Source organism: Camelus bactrianus, chromosome 3 (genome assembly GCF_048773025.1).
Source record: "Camelus bactrianus isolate YW-2024 breed Bactrian camel chromosome 3, ASM4877302v1, whole genome shotgun sequence".
In the NCBI taxonomy this organism is placed as follows: Eukaryota; Metazoa; Chordata; class Mammalia; order Artiodactyla; family Camelidae; genus Camelus; species Camelus bactrianus.
The window spans coordinates 44,897,736-44,916,101 of NC_133541.1; the positions used below are offsets into that span (position 1 = coordinate 44,897,736).

General features: G+C 35.8%; 1 protein-coding gene and 1 long non-coding RNA gene across 3 annotated transcripts in view; one reads left to right on the top strand and one right to left on the bottom strand.

Moving 5' to 3' along the window:
• Nucleotides 1-18,366, top strand: part of CWC27 (CWC27 spliceosome associated cyclophilin) — a 199,069-nt gene that overhangs the window by 133,192 nt on the left and 47,511 nt on the right. The window lies entirely within an intron of this gene.
• LOC123615120 (uncharacterized) lies at nucleotides 7,188-14,269 on the bottom strand. Its single transcript, XR_006722683.2, has 4 exons — nucleotides 13,430-14,269; nucleotides 12,526-12,605; nucleotides 10,573-10,671; nucleotides 7,188-9,782 (listed from the first exon to the last, which is right to left on the bottom strand). It is a non-coding gene; the product is annotated as an uncharacterized LOC123615120 (long non-coding RNA).

Genomic DNA, 18,366 nt, shown 5'->3' on the forward strand with positions numbered 1-18,366 from the left:
TTGAGGAAATTATCAAAATATTGATACAGGACAAAACATTTTATAATTAACATTCAAACAGTGGCAAGCTTATTTTCACAGTCTGCAAAGTTCATTGTGTTTAAGAGTCAAGGTTATAACTAAATCTGCCGGGGCTTGTTAGCGTCCTGTACTTACCCCATCTTACCACTTAGAGCATGGGAGTGTGACTCTCTCTTTATTTGCTGGTGTATGTCACTATACTGTGAGTTTCTGAAAAACATGGCCCATCTTGATCATAGTTTATTTACTCAACAAATACCTTTGGGGCATGTACTGTGTGCCACTCTTTGGACATTTTGGATACACCAGGTGACAAAATAAAGACTTCTGGAATCTTTTCACAATGTGTATGTATATCAAATCATAACTATATACACTTTAAATATCTTACAGTTTTGTCAATAAACCTGAGGGGGCAGAAAAAAGACTTCTGCCCTAATAGATCTTATCTTCTACCCATATGGGCAGAGTTACTGGCACATGCATAGTAGACTTCCCCTCAGTCATAAGATGTCCACACCATTTTCTTTCCCAGAATCCCTTATCAGACCTCCCTTTGCATATTATTGGCCAAATCTGGGTCTTCAGGATTAATCACTGGCAAAAAGGAGCGGGGCTTCTTAAGGGTAAGCAACCAGAAGAAGACTATTACCACAGCTACCAGCTCACCTGCCCCTGTGCCGTCAGCTTTCCTGTCCTCCTAGAACTCTGAATGAGCTTGTTCCTGGCAACTCCTCCACTTGTGCACCAGATCCTTGCTGATGTCACTCCAACAGTTCTCTTTTTTCTCTCCTGTGCCCTCTTTATGGGATCATTTACTATCAGCATGAACATATGTAGTATTTTGTCCATTAAAAAAAAATTCTTTTGTCCCCACATTCCTCTTTAGCTCTTGTTTGTTAGCTCTGTTTCTCTTTCCAGAAAAACTCCAGGAAAGAATGTATGTGCTCACCATCTCCAACCTCTCCTCTCCCGATCCCTCTTAAATGTGCTCATTAGATTTTCATCCTCACAAGTCAGCTGCGTGGTCCTCCTCTTAAGTGAGCGGTCATCAGCATTTTGCCCTGTTAATCACTTCCCCTTCTTTCAGTCACCTTCTTTACTTAGCCTCTTTTTTCTTTTCTCTTTTACTGCACTTACTTCTTTCGTGGTGTCTTTTAGTCTCATGGATGTCATTATCAATCTAGGTGCTAAAAATCTGCAACACGTTTAGTAGACATCTTAAATTTAACATGTCCCAAATTGAACTACTGATCTTATCTCCCAAACCTGCTCCTCTTGAAATCTTACTTTCTCGGTTAGTTTTAGAGTCATCCTTGACTTCTCTTGTTTTTTAATACCTCTCATTCAGGAAATCCAGGGTATATAATCTGACCACTTCGAATGTTACTACTCTGGTGGGAGCCATAATCATCTCCCACCTAGATTAGGGCAGTTACCTCCTAACTGATCTCTGTTTCTGCCTGTGGCCTGGGAAAGTCTACTATCAATATAGTAGCTAGAATGGTCCTTTAAAAAAATAAGTCAGATCTTGTCACTCCTCTCTCTTCAACCTACCAGTGGGTCTCCTAAAATCCAGAGTCCCAGTGTTTGTCTACGAGGGTCTATATAATCTGTGCCCCCACCACATGCTTGTAGCTCCCTTTCATTCACCCTATTCTAGGCACAGCAGCCTCTTTGTTGATCTGAGTACATGCTTGGCGTGCTCCCTGCCTCAGGGCCAGTGTATGTGCTCACCCCCTGTCTGGACTGCAGCTCCTCTGGAGATCATGTGACTCGTTCCCTTATGGATCAGGTCTTATTCTCATTGAGACCTTCTTTGACCACCTCTGCTTGGCACTCCCTAATTGTCCCTTCCTTACTTCATTCTTCTCTGTATTATCTATTTATTGATTTCTGTCTTCCCTACCAGAATTTTTGTCTGTTTTCTTTATTATTGTTTCCCTAACACTTTAAACAATGTTTAGTATGTGGTAGGTATTCAAAAAAAGATATTTGGAAACTGAGTGAGTGAAATGAAAGATGAAAGATGAACTAACTGGTGTAAAACAGTCATGATTTGTCCTCTAATTTGTCTGGGCATCCTGTGGCCCAAAGCAAGTCTGGATTTTGTTTGTGAAAAAGAAGGTAGAAGAATTAATTATTACTTGGGCAATCAACTGTGTAACACAAGCCCATACTTGTGAATAACCTAATGCCTCTTTCGCTTTCTCCTCTCCCTCATTTCTTTCTTACAAGGACCTATGAGGAGGGTAGGATGGTATTTAGATGGTATTTTGCACAAGGAAATTGTGGCTGAGATAAGGTCATTGATTTTTACCCAAGAACAACATGCTGGTAGGACCTAAATTGCCTGAGAGCAGCTGCAGTCCTCTTTCCATAGAGGTGACAGTATCTAGGACAGTATTTTGTGAAAAACTGTGTAGTCCTTCATGTGAACCAAGAGAGCCTTCACCTCCAGAAAAGTGATTATGAATCTGCCTTTTTCTTTGCCTGTTGTCTCAAAATGAAAAAAAAAAAAACAACACTGAATATTTAATATAAATCTATTCTTTTCTGTATTTTTGGATTAAAGTACCTTTGTAATAATTCATACATTAGGTACTGATATCTTATTTACTGCCAGTGTGTACTTTTTACACAGTGGGATGTAGAGTATGCTTTGCCATCAGATTCCTTCATATTTTGCACACATCATTCCTTTCTCTTCCCCACCCATAATCATCTCTTCCAGCAACTATTCAAGCCAGAGCAACAGCCAAAATATCCCAAATACTAAATAAAATTGTTATTTTTAATCAGTCACGTAGGATGAGCAGGCATAATTGTCACCTTTTTTTTGTTACATAGCAGAGAAGAAATTTGTAAACTCTTCCACCAAGAAGGAATTATTTAAAGTATTCAAGTATGCTGAGCTACTCATATCCTAGCTATGTATAGATACATAGACACGTACCATAAGTGTGTACACATTATATAATGCATGAGATACAGTAACTGCATATAATAAAATATCTAACACTAAAGCTATTCCAAATGGGATTTATTCCCTCTTTGACATTTCAAGATGCATTTAGGAATTTTGTAGCTCCTTTTGGTGGACATTAGGGACATTATTTGTCATTGCATCTTGGTTAAACAGATGTTCAGATTCACAAAACTTGTGAAGAATAGAGTCCATTCGTGTTTACTATTAAGTGAAGAAGACACAGTAACTTTTGTTCTCACATGAGATGAAAGGAGCAGATGAAAGCAGTTGGGTTCTATTGGTCTCAGACTTGAGAATGAATACATCTTTGCTGAGTTTAAGAAAGATGCTTATTAATGAAACTACTGTTTCCATTTGCCCTTTTTAGCTTTTACAGTTATAAAAGTTACCTGTTTCAGGTTTTACTTCTTTCCTGAAATTAGACAAGCAGTTTCTTTTCCATCTGGTTTTTATGTTGGCATCACAGGTCTGTGTGTTTTGACTGACGTGGTGATAGTCAAGCCTCCCACCTGACTAGGACTTTAGCATTCTTGTCTTTACTATTCTTTTCATGCTTAACCTGCTGATGTAAAAGGACCAAACGTAATCTTGCATCCAGTAGAACTCAGTTCAATTGCTAGTACTGGTATCTATGTGGCCTATTATTATTTCCTTCAAGATTTATATTTTCCATGTCAATGTTTGGGTGCCTTTTTGTATATGTTGGCCATTTATTTGACTTTCTTTGATCCTTTGTTGTCTAAAAACTAAGAACATTTCTTCTATCAGCAATCTGTGATAGTCCGTTTCAACCATATTTTCATATATCATCTTACTGCTACTTCCAAAAAAGGAAACATTCCCTCCAGCCAGCAGCTGTTCCACCTTGTTCCTCATCAGGAGGGCTGGCACCAGCTCAAGCTCTGTCAACACTGTTCCATCAGATAAAGCTGTTGGTAACATGAAGGATGAGAGGGTGTATCCACATGTTTCGGGCACTGAAGAGGGGTTAGCAGCATTCTTGTTGCTCCCATGTTAGCCTGTGCTCTTGCCTGAAGTCTAGTCTAATTTAGCTGTGCCTTAGTGCTGGGAGTGACTCTTGCCCAAGCATGTATCAGCATCTGTCCGATAATACTTGAGTCATTTGGATAAGAACTCATGTTTTCTGGTTTTCATTGACAAAATAGTTAATAATTAAGTGCTTGTACAAGATCTTTATATAAACATCATTTTTAATAAGCTAAAAGCCTAATCAGAATATAAGCAGTATGTCTGCAATCTGTTATCATCTGTACTGTTTCACCAGTTATTAACAGAACTGGATAAGCTTCACTTTAAGAAAATGTTATGCAGCATGGAAAGTTTCATTTCACCTATCATAATGATGGTCGTCTAGAAAGCAAGAAAAGAAGTATCAGACAGAAATATTCCCTACGGGCTTCCTCTCTTTGTGGAAAGAAATCTGGCATTACACGTGAAGTTTTTTTGGATTCAGAAAAGGACTTTGGAGAGAGCCTCACAAAACATATCACTGTGTCCCGAGGGATAACTATCATTCTGAACATTACCAGTTGACCATCCTGAATCACATTCTGTATTCCATGATCAATTGTGTCAAATCAGAAAAGATTTAGTCAAAAATCTCCAATCTGAATTCTCTCCATCTTGCTAGTTCTGCTAAGTGCTCAGGGATCATGGGGTTTCCAGGCAGCTTCACTACCTTTGTTACTTCATCTTTACCCTGCTGCTCTGGACCACTTGTGAGTCTCTCAAAACCTTTTTATCCTGTTAGCTTAAGTCTTAAGCTAGAGGCAAGCCTAGACAGTAGGTCAGAGGTTAGAACAGGGGTTTTCAAACTGTAGCCAGTAACTCACTGGTGGAACATGAAATCAATAGTGTATCTTAATCAACATTTTTTAACATTTTTTGTTGATTTATAATCATTTTACAATGTTGTGTCAAATTCCAGTGTAGAGCACAATTTTTCAGTTATACATGAACATATATATATTCATTGTCACATTTTTTCTCTGTGATCTACCATAAGATCTTGTATATTTTTCCCTGTGCTATACAGTATAATCTTGTTTATCTATTCTACAATTTTGAAATCCCGTCTATCCCTTCCCACCCTCCACCCCCTTGGCAACCACAAGTTTGTATTCTGTGTCTATGAGTCTATTTCTGTTCTGTATTTATGCTTTGTTTTTTTTGTTTTTGTTTTTTAGATTCCACATATGAGCGATCTCATATGGTATTTTTCTTTCTCTTTCTGGCTTACTTCACTTAGAATGACATTCTCCAGGAGCATCCATGTTGCTGCAAATGACGTTATGTTGTCAGTTTTTATGGCTGAATAGTATTCCATTGTATAAATATACCACCTCTTCTTTATCCAGTCATCCGTTGATGGACATTTAGGCTGTTTCCATGTCTTGGCTATTGTAAATAGTGCTGCTATGAACATTGGGGTGCAGGTGTCATCCTGAAGTAGGGCTCCTTCTGGATATAAGCCCAGGAGCGGGATTCCTGGGTCATACAGTAAGTTTATTCCTAGTCTTTTGAGGAATCTCCTTACAGTTTTCCACAGTGGCTGCACCAAACTGCATTCCCACCAGCAGTGTAGGAGGGTTCCCCTTTCTCCACAGCCTCTCCAGCATTTGTCATTTGTGGATTTTTGAATGATGGCCATTATGACTGGTGTGAGGTGATACCTCATTGTATTTTTGATTTGCATTTCTCTGATAATTAGTGATATTGATCATTTTTTCATGTGCTTATTGATAATTTGTATGTCTTCCTTGGAGAATTGCTTAGTCAGGTCTTTTGCCCACCTTTGGATTGGGTTGTTTGGTTGTATCTTATTAAGTCGTATGAGCTGCTTATATATTCTGGAGATCAAGCCTTTGTCGGTTTCATTTGCAAAATTTCTCCCATTCCATAGGTTGTCTTTTTTGTTTTACTCATGGTTTCCTTTGCTGTGCAGAAGCTTGTAAGTTTCATTAGGTCCCATTTGTTTATTCTTGCTTTTATTTCTTCTAGGAGAAAATTTTTGGGATGTATGTCAGATAATGTTTTGCCTATATTTTCCTCTAGGAGGTTTATTGTATCTTGCCTTATGTTTAAGTCTTTGATCCATTTTGAGTTTATTTTTGTGTATGGTGTAAGGGAGTGTTCTAGTTTCGTTGTTTTACATGCTGCTGTCCAGTTTTCCCAACACCATTTGCTGGAGAGACTGTCTTTATTCCATTGTATACTTTTGCCTCCTTTGTCGAAGATTAGTTGACCAAAAGTTTGTGGGTTCATTTCTGGGCTCTCTATTTTGTTCCATTGGTCTATATGTCTGTTTTTGTACCAATACCATGCTGTCTTGATGACTGTAGCTGTATAGTATTGTCTGAAGTCTGGGAGAGTTGTTTCTCCAGCCTCTTTCTTTCTCTTCAGTAATGCTTTGGCAATTCTAGGTCTTTGATGGTTCCAGATAAATTTTATTATGATTTGTTCTAGTTCTGTGAAATATGTCCTGGGTAATTGGATAGGGATTGCATTAAATCTGTAGATTGCCTTGGGCAGTGTGACCATTTTAACAATACTGATTCTTCCAATCCAAGAGCATGGGATATCTTTCCATTTTTTAAAGTCTTCTTTAATTTCCTTCATCAATGGCTTATAGTTTTCTGTGTATATTAATCAAAATTTTTTATTTAATGGAATGGCATAGACCAGAAAACATCAAAGTACACCACATATAGTAAGGGTAAATATTGTTCTGTGAAATTTTTTCATTATATTTAGTAACAATATGAAATTCCCACTTTTGTAAGTAAACAATAGTGTCAGTAATTTCATATGGTTCAATCTTACATACAGTTTTATATATTAGCTATATATACCAAACATACATGCATGTAGAGCTCAGATGAAAAACTTATTTCCATGATAAGTCACAGTCCAGAGAGTTGAAAATCACTGGGTTAGAATAAATGTCTAATAGCACTGTGCTAAGCCAGAAAAAAACTCCACCGAACTCTTCCTCTTCGTTCTAAAATAGCTAGCCTCTGCTGGGTAGAGGAAGACCAATTCATGAGAAACTTATAATTAATAGACAGTATTAATAACTAATAATTAGTAATAAACAGTATTCATAATTAATAGATACTTCAAATGCTAAGTCTAGTATGCAGATGAACTATAAGATTTAGAGACATTCAGAACAGTGAGAAATACCACTATAGTCAAAAAAAGCTTCCTTCTTGAAGTGAAATGAAGAAATGGGTCTGACTAGACTAGAGGGCTCATTTCTGTGACATTTTTATGTCTGTAATATGAGTTCACTAGTTCAATAATTTGTTGAAGCTTGAAGCAACATAGAAGAAATAACCAGTATAAGGGAGAAATCATGAGTAGTACATAATTTTGATGAAATAGAATCAGAAAACAGTGTCACTTTGAAAACCACTAGCTTTAATGTGGTCAAGGACCTACTGTTTGGATAGACTTGAAATCTTGCTTCAGAGCTTATGGTACCTTAGAAGATAGCTTTAATTTTACTTAGTTGATTTTTTTGTTTGTTTCTTTTTTTTTTTTTTTGAGGTTTGAATTTTCTTTTAAGAAATTTGGAAAATGTAGAAATTATAACCTCAGGGAAATATATTATTTTACTTACCAATTTAAAAATTTCAGATTTCTTAAAATGAATGTGAAATCCAAGACCTCAGGGATATTTATTTTGGAAACTGTTTTATTGTCTAGATACCTGGAAGTATTTTTAGAAAAAAAAGCATCATTTATCATGTGTCAGTGAAGGATTAGTGTTTGCATATTTTTCTGAATGGATAGAATTAGATTTAGATCTCAGAATACTGCAATATCCTCAAAAAAAAAAATCTGTTCCTCATACATTTCTCTTGCAAAATCCACCTCTTTTACTACTGGTTTCTAGTCCATACCTTATGTCCTACTGTGACCATTTTAGCCACAATTTTTTTTTTTTTCTGTTGGGCTATTTTAACAACCTGCTAACAGGCTGCCAACAGATCTCTGTTGCTAATCTCAGATCCTGCCAGTGCATTCTGTGTGTGGCTTTTCTTAAACACAAACTTGATCATGTGTCAATCCCCTTCATAAAATTCTTTAACGGCGTCTCGTTTTCGACAGGATAAAATCCTCTGCATGCCATACAAGGCCCCACATGGACTAAACGTTGCTGCCACACTAGTTCCATCTCTCACTGTGGATCCCTTGCTCCATACAGGCTAAATGTTTCTACATACCAACCTATCACCCTCCCTAGCCTTTGTGTCACAGCTCCCTCTTTCTGAAAGTCTTCTCTACGTAACAAACATTGCCTTCATATTTAAGTTGCTGTTTAAGATCGTTTCTCTAAGATGTCTTCCCTGATCTCTCCTTCATCAGTAGACCGATGGTTCTCGAGTGGTTTTCTGCACATTAGAATCACCTGGAAATTCCAAGGCTCAGGAAGTGAGACCCAGGTGTCAGTATGTTTTGAAGCTCCCCAGGTATCTGGTCAATATGGTTTTAAATATTCATCCATATCTTCCTATGGTTATTCTGTTACTTTATTTTTACTTTTAATTGCTTAAGCCACCTGAAAATTATTTGAGTCTGTGATGTGGGGTGACAATTTAAGGTGTGTAATTGAGCAGATTAAAGAGACAAATGACCAGTTGTTAGTACGGCATGGTATGCATTCTCACAAAGGTTTGAGGGAGTAAAGAAAAGGCAGTTAATCTAGGTGGCAACATATCTTTCTAGATATCCTAAACCTGGTAGGGTCATCGGTTACTGAGACCAGTAGTCTCCAAAAAATGTTTTATTACACCTGTAGAATAAAGTTTTTTGTTTGTTTATTTTTAACAATTTTATTGAGATAAAGTTCACATACCATGCAATTCACCCATTTACAGTGTGCAGTTCATTGGTTTTTAGTATATTCAAAGATCTCATCAAACATCACCAAAACTTTAGAACATTTTCATCATCTTAAAAAGAAATTATGGTTCCAGAGGGATGGATAGTACCTCTACTATCTCCTACTACAGCCTCAGCCTCCCCTTCCCCAGACACAGGCAACCACTAATCTACCTTCTGTCCGCATAGATTTCTCTGTTCTAAATAGTTCACATAAATGGAATCATTTAATGTGTGGCTTTTTGTGATTGGCTTCTTTGACTTAGCATGTTTTCAAGGTTCATCTTTGTTGTAGGATGTATCAAGTACTTCACTTGCCTTTTGGTTAAATAACATTCCATTTTATGGCTAATACCACATTTTGTTTATTTGTCAATTGATGGACATTTTGATTGTAAAATAAATTGTGAACACTTCCAACATATGTATTTTTTAATAGACTTTATTTTTTTAGAGCAGTTTAAGGTGTACAGCAGAAATGAGCAGAAAATACAAAGTTCCCATATAGCCCTCTCCACCCACACATATATACTCCCCTACCCTCAACATATGTATTTTTAAAATGTTTTTAAGACTCCTGTAAGTACCACTGAATGAATATATTGTGTACTATACATAACATATGCCCAAAAATAAGTTTAAAAGATACAACATAGCACTAGTAGCATTCTAACATTTTTTTTCACCTCTCAGTGAGTCATTTGTATACTATAAACCTTTCACTTTTGTGAATTTTTGAGGCTTCTGGTTCAGGTGAGTAGGTCAGCTGAATAAGGGTGTTCCAGACAGAGGATGCAGTGCATACAAATGCATGGGAATGAGAGAAGGTACGACAACTTTTCTTGTCTTGCAAGTTGTGTGTCTGGAACATAGAGTGGAAAGGAATTTTCATGTAGTCATTTTTACCCTCTCCTTCACTGTAATAATTTAAGGCGAGAATATCTATATTCTTTCTCTCTCTCTTTCTCTCTCTCTCTCTCTAAATATATATGTATATATATATCTGTTTATGTATTTCAATATATATACATATATATGAATACCTAAGAAAAAATATTTAATAAAAGTTTTATTATAATATTTAAGTTTTGTTATTACAATTGACCCTTCAAAACCAAGGGTTTGAACTGCACAGGTCCACTTATGTGGATTTTTCAATAAATGCATATTACATTACTACACAATCTGCGACTGGTTGAATCTGTGGATGTGGAAGCATGGATACCAAGGACCCGCTATAAAGTTATACTCGGATTTTTAACTCCTGGGAGTGTTGGCGCCCCTAACTCTCCACATTGTTCAAAGGTCAATTGTATTATTTGGCAGGGTATATTAGGCACTATATTATGATACTTTCTCTCTGGAAACAACCTTACAGTTTGGGCTCCTTTCAAATAATCCCAACCCAAAATTAGCATTCATCTTCTATTTACCACACCTTTCTGGCTTATTTATTCCTGAATACCTTAGTTGCAGAATTTTCTATGACTTAAGGAGACTGGCTGAGTCTGCTATAGCAAAACAACATCAAAAATAAGTCCTTTGGTCTTTCCCTTCTACAAAACCCATGAAGAAGTCCCTTACACTTTATTCCATATTGTACTGAGTTGCATATGAGGCATATATAGAAGAATAATTATGTTTATTCTTACCAGTTTGGCTGTAGTTGAAGAGAACATGGTTGTAATATTTACTCTACTACAGCCAAAGACTCTGCTAGCCTGTGGTATCTTGTGATGATTCCGGGAAGACTGTTGGGATAGAATCCAATCAACTTAGTTTCTCAGAAATTATTTCTCAAGGTTGGCTTGCTTATTTTTCTGTTATTCACACTCTTATTATTCTAGGTATTTTAACAGTGTATCACACTAATTAATTTACTACATTGCATACTCTTAAGGTGATAATAATTAATACTGAGCTTACCATCTAAGAAAATAGAGACAAAGCATTTGTGATGTTGACTTAAGCCTTTACTCCAGTGAGTAATAAAGTTGGGAATAGAATGCAAAGTTGCTAATTCAAAATATTGAACCAGTCCATCCAATGCGTTGACTTTTTTTTGTGACTAAGCCAAAGATTTTTTAAAAATTAATCAGTGAGAATGTGTCTGTAATTATGTTCTAATCCAAAATAAGAGGGTGAGAAATTTTCCACTTCACCCAGAAAAAAGTGTTAAGATTGCTTTGGTAACGACTTTAGTTTATGAAATGAATCAGACAAACAAACTGAAATAATCCTTCTTCATTAAAGGATTAATTAATGCCTTTTGAAAACAGGCATATTTAAAATAATTTTTTTCTTCAGCAAATGAGTTTTCATACTATAGAATTCAGAGACTTTAAGCTGATAAGCCACCTCAATGAGTATTATATTTTTGTTTCCTGATCATTTTTTGACTGTAGGTACCACATAAGTAGTAAGGTACCACATAAGAGACGTTAAGCCTAAGACGGCACCTGATGACTGCAGCTTCTCGTAGTTGGGGACATCACGTTTATCAGCCCACTCTGCTTTGTCATACCAGCATTTCCCACTCCCTTCCGATTACTTTCTTTAAGAAGCCACTTTCCTCTGAAATAACACTTTCCCTTTTTAAACTTTATTCACTCAAATAGTATTTATCAAGTGCTTGAAACCATATAGGCGCTGCTCTAGGCTCTCAACATAAAATGGCAAATAAAGCAGAGAAGTCCTTGCCCTCAAGGAACTCACATTCTCGGGTCCAGTTTTGGTGCACTTCCTAGTCAGAGCTCACTGACATTCACTCATTACATACTTTTTTTAGTTTTCAGCTTTTTCCGAAAGGATAGGTTTCCAAGTGCGATGCCCTGGTCTTTCTAGTGGCTGCTACTCCCCTATTGGATTTAAATGAGTTATGATGCATGAAGCACTTCGAACATTGACTGGCACATGGAAAGCACTGTTTGTGTAAGGGTAGCTACAGGTACAGATAGGATCAAAGCATTTTCCATCCTATCAGAATACCGGCACATACTGGTTATTCTTAAGCAAATTTAGAATTATAGGTAAGCCTCATAATTAAGAATGCTCAAGTGGTAGAGGGCATGCTTAGCATGCATGAGGTCCTGGGTTCAATCCCCAGTACCTCCTCTATAAACAAACAAACAAACAAACCTGATTACCTCCCCCCAAAAAAGAATGCTACATTGAACATTCAAATTTAGAGAAATATAAATTGTCTTGATAATTCACTTCACAAAAGGATTTTCCACATTTCTTCCAATTGTAAGTTTTATTAGTCCTTTGAAAATCTGATTTAATATATGGATATATTTTTTATTCAAACAAGAATGTTAATAAAATGAAAAATATTGTGTCTACTCCTTGCTTCTTCAAATGAGATTTAATCATTTGAAGGGAACCATAACTATAAAGTAGCTTATAGACATAAAATATGTTACCCTGTATTCTCTGCCAAGTAATAATACCTCATATTTATATAACATGAATAGTTTACAAAGTCCTGTCACATGCCTCATTACATTTAGTTCTATAACAGTCCTGAGAAGTAGATTAAACAAGTATTATCGTGTCCATTTTGCAAATAAAGAAACCAAGTATTAAAGATATTTAGTACTCACCCTAAGTTAAACAGTAGATTTGAGGAGGCAGATCTTCTGTCCAATGGTCTTTCCACTATAAAACTGCAAAACATTGTTTCCTTTAAAAATAAAACAAAAGAAGCCACAAGCAATATGACCTGTTAGCTTGAAGCCAGAATCAGCAGACTGAAGGCTGGCCTACAGTTCACAACATTACCACTAGAATTGAGCAAGGTGACCCCCATCCAACTCACCCACTAACCCCAGGTTTCAGAAAACATATTTGGACACAGTCAACTTCAGATGAAGAATAGTTTGATGACCTTTTTTCTGCTCTCATTTTATCTCAAAATTCAGTTTGTTAGAGAGAGAGATCATTAAAGATGGAGATTGGGGAAGCGGGAGTGAAATCTGAACCAGAATTCGTAGAACATGGTCTAGGCAGGTAAAAAAAAAAAAAAATTCTGAGACACTGAACAGAGCCAGAAACACTGAGTATGGTCCTTTCAAATAACTGCACATATTTTCACACTTAAATCAGAATATTCTGATAGATGTGGGAAAATTATTTTACCAGGATATTTTTCAAAGTTCTTTCCTAGAATAATTAGGGAGAAATCCCAACAAGATTTTGGAGTCAATTTCTCTCTGTCTCTCTTTCTTGCCTGTGCTCTCTTGTTCATTGAACCACTGAGAAGTGCATTGTTTGTACTGATTAAAAGAAATGTGGATATTAGAACTGTAACTTGGAACTGTAATTTTATCAACTAACTCAAGCTAGTCCCATAATAAGAAAATACCCTGTAAAAAAAGTCTTAGAAATGAGTAAATCTAGCATGGCTCAACACACTTCATTTCAGTTTGTAAAAGGCTCATGAACACTAGTGAACAATTTCCTTGCAGTAGAGACCTGCAAGGTACAGTTCTGCTGTTGCTTGCTTACCATAATGAAGTTCGGATTCCTTAATCTGGCACTCAGAGACTTTCATGATCAAATTTTTATCTCATTTTCCTTATACCCCCATCTTATTCAACTGTTCCTCGTTTTCACAAAACAATTTTCCTCTTCCTCGTGTGTCTCCTGTGCTATGTTGTTTTCATGCTTTGGTTATGATGTCTCTTCTCCCTGCTCAGAATGGCTGAATCTTGTTTCTCCTTCAAGACCTGGTTTTACTGCCACTTCCTCCACCCACTTTCCCTCCCCCTCCTCTGCATAAATTTCATAAGTACTTTATCAGGACTTCTCAGATGTCATTTGTACCACAGCACAGTTAAAGAGTGTGGCTTATCCCTTTTCCAGCCTAAAAGCTCCTTAACATCAGAACTGTCTTTGTTTCCCTTACTCTCATACAAAATAGTGTCCCCCTCCCCGTAACTGTTTGCAGTGTAATAGAAGAGAAAGAGCGCGGTCTTTGAAGTCTGACAGCTCTGATTTCAAATCCTTGCTGTGTCATTTATTAGCCATATAACCTTGGGCAAGATACTGAACCTCTCTGAACTTCTGCTTCCTCACGCATAAAATAGAGCTGATAATATCCCTTCTGTTGTTACAGCATTCAGTTAAGCGAGAAAGCAGGCACAGAGTTCTTAGTGTTGTGTCTCAGACATGCTAGGTCCTAAAAAATGGTGCTGGTGCTGGTGCTGGTGCTGGTAGGAGTCATCTTCTTGTATTTTAGAAGCCACTTTATTGCCTCAGTTTCCTCCATCACGTAGAAGTTGTGAAGAATACTCTGTCATACCACACATGCAAGTATTTAAGGACTATTTTGAGCCAGTTTGTAAATGCTCATAATTACTTGAAGAAAAGTACCTAAGGAGTTTTCTACAAAACAATAGAACCCTCCTTTAAGTACTGTTAGCAAGCATGATATACCGCAGGGTTGAATTTGCTAAGGCAATCATAGTCTTAGGTGATTTTTAGATGGCAGTTCTTCCTTTAGCATCCTCTTTGAGTGTCTTCATGAAATCTATTTATTTTGAAACATTTGGGGGTTTTCCTTATTGCTACAACATGGAGTGTATAATTTGTAGTTTCCACATCCAGAATGACAGGGCAACATAGAGATGTTGTCAAGATGGCCATCAAACTATAAGAATTGTGGGCCACACCATCCAGAAGTACAAAGTGTGCTCTCTTGAGGGGCCTGGGGGCAACGTCAATCAGCCTTTGTGCCAGTGCTGAGGTCCGGGTGAGGGATCGTGAGGTAACATACAGCCAGCAGGTGGGAAGCTGGAGCCCCCGGAAAAAAGGCCATTCATGTCCCTCAGTAATTCCTGATAACCACTTATATACTGTAATTGTTTCTTGTGATCATCATTAAAAAGAATGGAGAACCATCTGATTAAAAAGTTATTAGGTAAAGTCTATATCATTAAAAACTTCATTAGTAAAAATAAGGCAATTAAGCCTAATTTAAATCAATTTAATGTATTATTATGTATTATTCAATACCTATCTTTACTAGTCTAAGTTTTCTTATTTCTTAATTTATTAGATAAATTCACTTACCTTTTTTAAAATTGATTTTTAGTATAGTGTATACCTTGTGGTAATGAATTTATGTGCTGTTATGACTCCAAGTTATTACCAACATGACTGCTGTTTGAGTTACAAACTAAACAAAGCAAAATACTCTGGAAAAAAAGATAAAATTTTGTATATGTATAATAAAAGTAAAAATGAAGAAGGCTTCTAATTAGAGAATTAAATCTAACTACTATATATAAAACAGATAAACAACAAGATCTTACTGTATAGCACAGGGAACTATATTCAATATCTTCTAATAACCTATAATGAAAAAAATACGAAGAGGAATATGTATGTATATATGTGGATAACTGAATCACTATGCTGTACACCAGAAACTAACACAACACTGTAAATCAACTATACTTCAATTTTTAAAAAAAAGTTTCTTTAATCTATTTTGGGTATTCATGCTATTTTATAGATGGTCACACTGCACTATAAATGTACAGTCAGCCCTCTGTATCCATGGGTTTCCCATAGATAGATTCAACCAAGCTTAAACGGAAAGTATTTGGAAAAAGAAAATTTCCAGAAGGTCCCAAAAAGCAAAATTTGAATTTGCCACACACCAGCAACTTTTACATATTATTTACACTGTATTTACAGCTATCTACATAGCTTTTACATTGTATTAGCTACTATAAGTAATCTAGAGATGATTGAAAGTATATGTGAGGACGTGCAGGGAAGAAATGCACATGTTACTTAAAGTATGTGTGTAGCCTTTTATATAAGGGACTTGAACATCCATGGATTTTAGTATGAGCATCCAGGATTGTGAAACCACAGATACTGAGGAACAACTGTATATAATTCCAAAGTGATTATTAGATTATAATGAAACATATTTGCAGTGATCTCCACTACAAAGAGAAACTACACATAGTAGTGCATATAGAGAGGAAAAAACTTTGGGTTGTGAGAAAATCGGTTTTCTGATATTCCCAGCTTAGCACAATCATTTAACCTCTCTGAACCTCAGGTTTTTCAGTCTGTAAAGTGAGCAAGTTACTACTGTCTAAGAACTTATTAGTACTAATATTTTGTGTTGCTATTCTGGACATACTCCTTTGATAACTAAATTTTAAAACTAAGCTGCCAGTAGAATACAAATATATAGAACCCCTAGATATAAACTCCCGTATATTCACTAGCCACCCCGTCTGGAAGTTCTAATAGAAAATACAACTGAAAATCAGTAAGTATTTTTATAGTTTATATTCCAAAATGGGATACAGTCTGAAAATGTGGATAGATTTAACTTTATTATAACTTACTGCCTTCACATTTCTTAACTCAATAGAAAAACACAGAGGAAAATATTCTTTATTATTTTATTTTGAGAATTGTTTTAAGCCCCAAAATAACATGAAGAAAATATGCTAGGATAAACAACAAGGAAAGGAAAATTAAAAACTTGTGTAAATGTAGACAATTCCACTTAACCAACGTTCAGTGTTGAAGCATACCTCGATGTTCAGTGTTCAACGTTCAAGCACATTTCAGGTAGCCTCTAAATTACTTAACCAATTTTTAAAGCTTATAGAGGCTTATTTTGACCACCAGATGGAGCCAACATTGTTTGATTTGTAGAACGAAAAATATGCTGAAAATAAAAATTGGTTAAGTGAAATTAATAAATTATAGATTTCTTACTTTATAGTACAGAAAAAATTAAACTCTTAGCCTAATCTTGCCTAGACTTCTGCCTAGTCTTCATAAATGTGCATATAGATATCTCCATTAAATAATTTCTTTATTGTAAGTAGGTTTTTATTTAGCAGTTTCATTGGATAGAGAAACCAGTTTTCTTTTAATATTCACCTTTTAAAGCATTATCTAAGCACTTTCAATTATCTTTAAAACAAAATTAATACAGATTCAACCTCTGGTCACTCATAAATAGTATGGATCATAATTATGAATATATTACATATAGACTCTTAACTTAATGTCACAAAATAGTCCCGCTGTTATTTCTATAGTGGATTTTCTTAATAAAACAAACCAAAAGCAGGCATTTTGACTGGGATGGAAGATATGTCATTTATCCCCAGTAGCCCCTGAAGGAAATGGTCAAGCCTTGCAGCTCTTACAGGGATTGTACACAGAAAGCTCAGGTGACAAACAGGGTGTTGTCCCTGCCATGTGAATTTATAGCAATACAAAGAGGTGGTTATGATATAACAGGGTTAGCAGCTATTGCTGGCTGTTTGCTATAGCTAGGAAAGTGTTCAAAATTCAAATGAGGGAAATATATGATTATCTAAGGAGAATCAAGAATAAGCCTTAAAAGACCCTTCCTAGGTGGAAATTATTTACATTAATCCACTGTTTGGCAGATTGTACTTCCCACTTATTATGGTCTGGGAGGAATTTCGAACCTTTTGTTTTTTTTGCTAGGACTTTATTTTATCAGGACACATCCACTGTGGTGACCTGATGCCTTTTTATGTCAGATTGGAATATTTTCTTCTAAATTTTCTTGTGTTTCAGACATGAAGAAGAAATAACCAAGCTGGTTAAGAGCTTGTACTTTAGAGCCAGACTGTATGGGGTTTTATTCCTGTATTTATAATCCCGAAGAAAAATTATTTAACCTTTTACTGCCCATATTTTTTTATTGGCAAAATGGTGTTCATAATATGCCTTTCTCATAGGGTTCTTGGTTATGAGGATTAAACAAGTAATTCAAGGTGCCTAGTATCCGGCAGATAGTAAGTACTTGAAATGTTAGCTATCATATTAGCTATTTTCAAGTCTGATACTTTTCCTAGAATTAATCTAAGATCTGATACATATAAAACTTGATAAAAACATACTTGGTAGCTTCCAGAAAGTATGATGAGATACAACTAGATGTCAGTGGCTTTGATTTTCTTCTGTGTTCATTAAAGTCTATCCCTTTTGTTTTCAAATGTTGTTTACTATTAACACTAACACATAACCTTCATTTATATAAAAGTTTTTGTTTATTATGGAAGTTTTTTGAAAAATTTCCTTGAAATAATGGATCTAGATCTATTTAAAATCATTTATAAGCAGCTTTATTAACAGTTCTGACACATAATAATCACTTAATGAGCTTTTTTTAAAAAGTGACAAATATGCACGACTTGGAGCTCTGGTACTGAGGCAGTAGAGAGTATAAGCCTTTTTATCTATAAAATGAGTATAGATGGATACCATTAGTTCATTAGCTAAGTAACTAATAACTGAGTAGTCATCGCCTTTTTTATGCTCGGAACAAAAAGGTTTTGTAATGAAGATATTCAAGTGGAGTAAGGATTATGTTCCCAGCTAGCTCTTAGGGGACATTCTTTATGACACACAGGGACAAAACTTCA